The sequence below is a fragment of the Poecilia reticulata genome, linkage group LG19 (genome assembly GCF_000633615.1).
Source record: "Poecilia reticulata strain Guanapo linkage group LG19, Guppy_female_1.0+MT, whole genome shotgun sequence".
Lineage (NCBI taxonomy): Eukaryota > Metazoa > Chordata > Actinopteri > Cyprinodontiformes > Poeciliidae > Poecilia > Poecilia reticulata.
The window spans coordinates 14,930,420-14,936,252 of NC_024349.1; positions in this window are offsets into that span (position 1 = coordinate 14,930,420).

A 5,833-nucleotide genomic window follows, 5' to 3' on the forward strand; every position below is an offset into this window, starting at 1 on the left:
TTTATCAGATCAGACAGGAATAGGGGTTACTGTAGTCAAAAAGTTAAAGTTTCTTTCCCAATTTAAATATGGGTGTGCTGTACAGGACATGACAAAAAGAACACGATCCTGGATTCAAGGAGCGTCAGAAAGCTTCCCGTATATACTGCTTGGACTCTCCTTAAGAGATGAGAAAATTAGCTTCTTCAACTATGAAGAGTCTAGAGTAGAGCTGCTGCTTCTCCAAATTAAACCAATTAGCTGAGATGGGGCTACACAACTCCAGTCCTCAAGAAGGACATGTACTACAAGTTTTAGAGGCTAATCGAAGGCCTGCTAGTAAACCATTCATGTCTTGCAAGCCCTTTGAGGGCTGACATTGGATACTATGTCAGCCCTCCTTAAGGACTCTCCTGGTTTTCCAGGCAATGAAAAGAGACCCTGTAGGAGACTTAGAACTCACTGGAGGGAATACCTTTTTCTCCAGGTCATTGTGGGAATCCCCATGCGAAGCCTGAGAGTGTGACCGGAAAGAGATTTGACTAAGATTCACTTGTAAGCCTCTCTGCTGAAACCCAATCTTGGATGAATGTAAAGCAATGATGGATCTAGGGATTATTTGGTTTTAAGAGTGCCTGGGGATCAACATGGGGGCCTGCAGTAGAAAGAAGGTGAATGACCTGCTGACCAAGAACCAAATCCTTATGAATAAAAAATAAAAAATTGCAACTACAACGAATAGGATTTCATTGTTAGCTGCCCATTGTTCTTGCAGCTAAGTTATCAGTTCATCGACGCAGGTGAGATCATAACTCTGATCATTACTCAGATTTGGGAAAAGGTCAAGCTCTGGCTGGGAAAGGTGAAAACAAGATGTTGGACTGAAAATGCTGGAAGGCTGAAAGACTTTCTATTGCTGGTGAATACCATATACAGGCACACAGTATGATAATGACTCACTCTTCTAAAGGGATTTCAGTTGCACCAAAGCTTAAAAACACCAGGTATTAGCCCTGAAGAAAGAGCTGCTTCAGACCTGCATGAACTAACTGCCACATGCTGGGTTAGGAGATTTGAGAAGTAAAATAACTTCAGAAATGTACCTGCAGGTTTCTGTGTGTGTGTGCGCGAGTGTGCGTGTGTGTGTGTGTGTGTGTTTAAGGAAAACTAAATAATACAAGAAGGTGTAGGTCTCCCTGAGAGATGTTACTGCAGCATGAATAAAATAATACAATAAATCCACTTTATAGCAGCGAGTTTTGAAATACAAAACTCATTAACCAGCAATTTGATTTTATGACAATTTTTATTCATGTCTCTAAGGTCTAACAGAGGAGCTGTTGAGGTGGCATATACTGCCTCCCTGAAAGATTTTATTGTGCGTTCTAGCTTTGATTTTCTGGCAATATACTGTATGTTTGCTTAATTGATCCAATCAACAGGGAACGCTTCCGTAAGATAAACTCGGCGGAGATTCCTGAGAGTTTAGATTTGATTTACGGAATCTTTTCCTGCTACTAAGTCATAATGAAAGCGATGCGGCTCACGTGGGGTGTCCCGCCGGATGTACAGCCAGAGTGAGGCAGGTTCTGTAAACATGAAATCATTGTGTGCTGTCACTCAACTGAGGAAAGGCAAACCTTCTTCCCTATACAGTCACTTGTGAAAGTACTAATACAGGCTTAACTTTTTCACATTTTATGGAATCATAACCCCCACCCCCAAAAAAATGCTGTTGCAAAAAAAAATTGCAATCATAGGATTGTATGAGGTATAACTTTAAAAAGTGTCACATAAATCCTGTTTGTATTTTTCCACAAGTCACATAAGGGTCACAGCAAGGGAATATGTGTGCAGGAAAACTAACACCGCACAAGATCATCAGTTCCACAATAACACATGATGGCAGCATAATTCCGCAGGGATGTTTTATTTTTTTTTGTTTTGTTTTTTCTTAGCAGGGACAAGCAAGTTTTCCAGAATTTTAACATCTCAGTTAAATCCTTTGTTTATTTATTTATTTATTTATTTATTTATTTATTTATTTATTTATTTATTTATTTATTTGTTTGCTATTTTAAATGGGTCTAAAATAAAGTACTTCAAAGCATTGCTCACATATGTGACGTTTATTCTGCAAAAATTAACTGAAAAAACTCCACCCACGACTTTTTCTGTCTCTCTTCATTTTAGTATCAGACAAAACGACTCAGACAAAGCAGACGGTTCAACATGATCTCCAGGTCGGCATTGTTGTTTTATCATACACTACTTTTTGGTCTCTGAGATTCCTCGGACTAGAGCTGTCGCTAAATTGTAAAGGAGTACCACTCAAACTTCGTGTAATTGAGCTGTGGTGCTGGAGCCAGTGGAAATGTAACTTCCCCAATCTGATGCTTAGCTTGAAGTCATTTTCTCCTTTCCCCTCCCCTTTTCAGTTCTTTTAGTGTTTACAAGCAATTACACAGTCTACCTAATAAAATGGTTGGTAGTCACACCGACCTCATTTGTGTTTAAAATGTGGAAAAATAAGAATGAAAGCACAGACGGAACAAAACAAAAGCAGGAAGAATAATGAATGTGATGTACATTAGAAAAAGTAAAAAGAGAATCTGTAAAAAAAAAAAAAAAAGAAAAGAAAAAGAAAAGAAAAAAACGACTAAAGTTCTGCAGAACCCAGCAAATCTAACCCACCAGATTTATTACAAATTACCAGTCTTACTTGGCATTTTGTGGGGAGACTGATTTGATGCACTGGGGTCTTGTAATTAAGGTGCTTTGCTGCTTGCACATTAAACCTTCCAAACCTCACTCAGGTTGGGATTATTACCATCTTCCGAAATGCCAGTTTAATTTACTGATATTCAAATTGTTCACTGCTCTTTCATGACCTCCAGTTTGAGCTCTGAAAGTATTTAAAGGAACAGGAAGCTGATTACTTTTTTTTTTCTTGTGAACTGCCGGTTTCCTCATTATACTTAGATGAGAATAATATAATTCTTTTTAGTATGTGCATCTTTTTAAAACTATCTTTTCATGCCTATATTCATTGTCCAATTCTTATCTCCTAGGGACATAAGGAATGATATTCTAAACACACAAACACTGCAGAAGTGCAGGATGAGTTCTGAATGTAAAATGATACTGAAATTAGCCTGTTTATTTACAGAGTTTACCTTCTGCATAAAATCATAGCTAATGACGGCGTCCTGAAATCCACTCTCGACTGCGAACAACAGCTGACAGTGAAGAAATTAAAATATTTCTTTCGTGTTTTGTTTTGAGCTACGCTCAGACTTATAGTTGCATTTAGATCACACTAAGAAGTCGTACGCTGGTGTTTGTTTTCTATCTCTGATGGGTTGTCTATTTTATTCCTTCTTATGGCCCCTTTCAGAAATACAAACCTTTTTTATGGTTCCTCAATTTTCAAATAGTGGACACCCTGCAGAGGTGTGTGCCCTGCTGTGCTCACACAACACGCAATTGACGAAGTGGCTCCAAAGGGGGCGATGTGTACAACTCAGCAGTGTTAATATGAGCCTTGGACTCAAGAGTAGGATGAGTGCCTTTCTTGGAGGATTTCAGCGTGTAAGATTAATTAAAAACCCTTTCCATATGTCTTTTGATAGGTATTTTTGAACCTACATAAAAGAACCACAGACAATGTATGTCAGTTTTCTGATCAAGCTTTTGCAAAAGAAGACTCAGCAAAACTGCTTCTCCAAGCTGTTCACTGAGCGTTCTGCCCTCCTTCAGTTAGAGCGGATCTTTTATTTTCAGAAAGGGAAGAGATACACAGAAGGCAAATTTTGACTACAAGTTCTACACACAGGTCATCTAGCCCTTTCCCTTGAGAGTGATTTCTCTCAATGGTGGAGGGAACAATCAGTTATCTTGCAGCAGAGACACTTGGTGCCAAAAGTTTTCAACACAGCAGTCAAAAGTTTTAACACAGACAGTAAAGAGTTTTACACTTTTAAATGAAAATCACAATAAACCATAGTAAGATAAGACTGCTAAGGTAAGATCAATAATCTAAAGTAATATTATAAATGTAATAATGATAACACCACAAAAATTCTAACATGTATACATAATTCAAGTCAAAATGTCTTCTGAAAGGAGTTTTAAAGTGCAAGCTGAATCTACGTCTGCAACCCCTTTCAGGTCAAACTTTAACGAATCATTTCATCTTTTCACATCAATCCAGTCCACCTGATGAAACCAGACAGTGTGTGAGTGTTTTTAGATCATGTAGCTGGGACGACCGAATCAAAAAGTCATGGCTTGCAATCTCCTTTCATATTAGCTTATTATACTCATGTGTGTATTTGCCTGTATTTTTCCTCACATTTGGTTTTATTGTACAGCAACTTGATCAGTTTTTTCTGCCAATTAAAAAAAAAAATGTTCCTTAATAAAATGATACAACTGTAAGTAGAAAGTGCTCTTATTAAGTTGATGGTTTGTGTTTACAATCCACAGGCGAAAATCTGTATTTGTTTGGCTCCATCCACAAACTGCTGCTGGCTTAAAGATTGTATTTAAACACCTCTACATAAGATGCGAGTTCAGGAACATGTGGGTGCAAATTCTCAGCATCTTGTATTGATATCAGGGCAAAAAGTAGCGATTACTGCATAGAACACAAAGGGTTTTGTTAAGGGGAGGAGAATGTGTGACAGGTGTGACGTTAAATGCAGGTTGGATGTCGATCTGCATGCAAATGAACAAACTTCTGCTCGAAAATTAAAAATGAGTGCACAGTGTGCCAAGCAAGTTAAAACCAGGTATCAAAACTTCTCAAAACCAAACAGGAGCTTAAAATAGGCATGCAAGAACAGCAGAGAACAAAGAAAAACCTGAAGTTTTTATCATGGGGGATGAAAGCAACTGACCAGACCCAGGCGGTTTGGACCACACCAGGACCGACTGTGAGGGAAAACCAGAAATCATAGACGAAAATGCGTAATAATAGAAATCAAAGTAAGAGAAAGAGAAGCTAACCAAAGATCATTTTTAACAGAACAAAAATCACAGAAAACAAAATTATTGTGTAACCCAGAAGTAAAATCACAGAACATTATTTGTTGTTCACATTTCAAACAAATTGTGTCAGAAATGACACTCTGCTCTCCTCCACAAGAAGTGAACTGCAACAAAATAAAATTACAAATATAAATTTGAATTGCACTCTGCCTTCTTACAAGCTACTCCCAGTTGTGAAAGGTTCAAGGAGTGGGGATAGTTTTTGAGACCCTGTAGCAGTTTATTTTAACTCCAGATTTCACAGTTCTGTCAAAGTCTGTGTGTTTGCATTTGTGGGGTGTGTTGTAGGCCTTTGCGCTTTTGTTTTATTTCCATTATTTTTTAATACATTTTTCCAGTTGTCAAATTAAATCAAAGAACATGAATGAGAGCCGCTGTGCTCTGCTGTACGTGGTTTCCTTTTTCAAGTATTTTCTGTTGCGAAACTTACTGGTCTGCCTGGAAAAAAATTCAATAATGTGCACTGGCTTTAAAAGCTGAAAAAAACAAAACAAAACAAAACAAAACACGAGACAACAGTGCGTTAGACTATCCAGCCTGTGTAAGGATCCATCTGTGAATCACATTAGTTGAGTGATTTTCAGAAAAAAAAAGAAAAAAAAAACATTGACAAAACTAAACAAAGAGGAAAAAACACTCATCAAAATAACTACAAGTGTTGACTCGACCCTTTGGCAATACATAGAAGAAGCTGTAAGTTGTTTATTACCAACTTAGCGTTATAGTAGGTTAGTTTTTTGTTTTTGTGTGTTTGCTTACTTTAACAAGCAAGTACGCCTGTGTTTCTGGTATGAATTGTGTA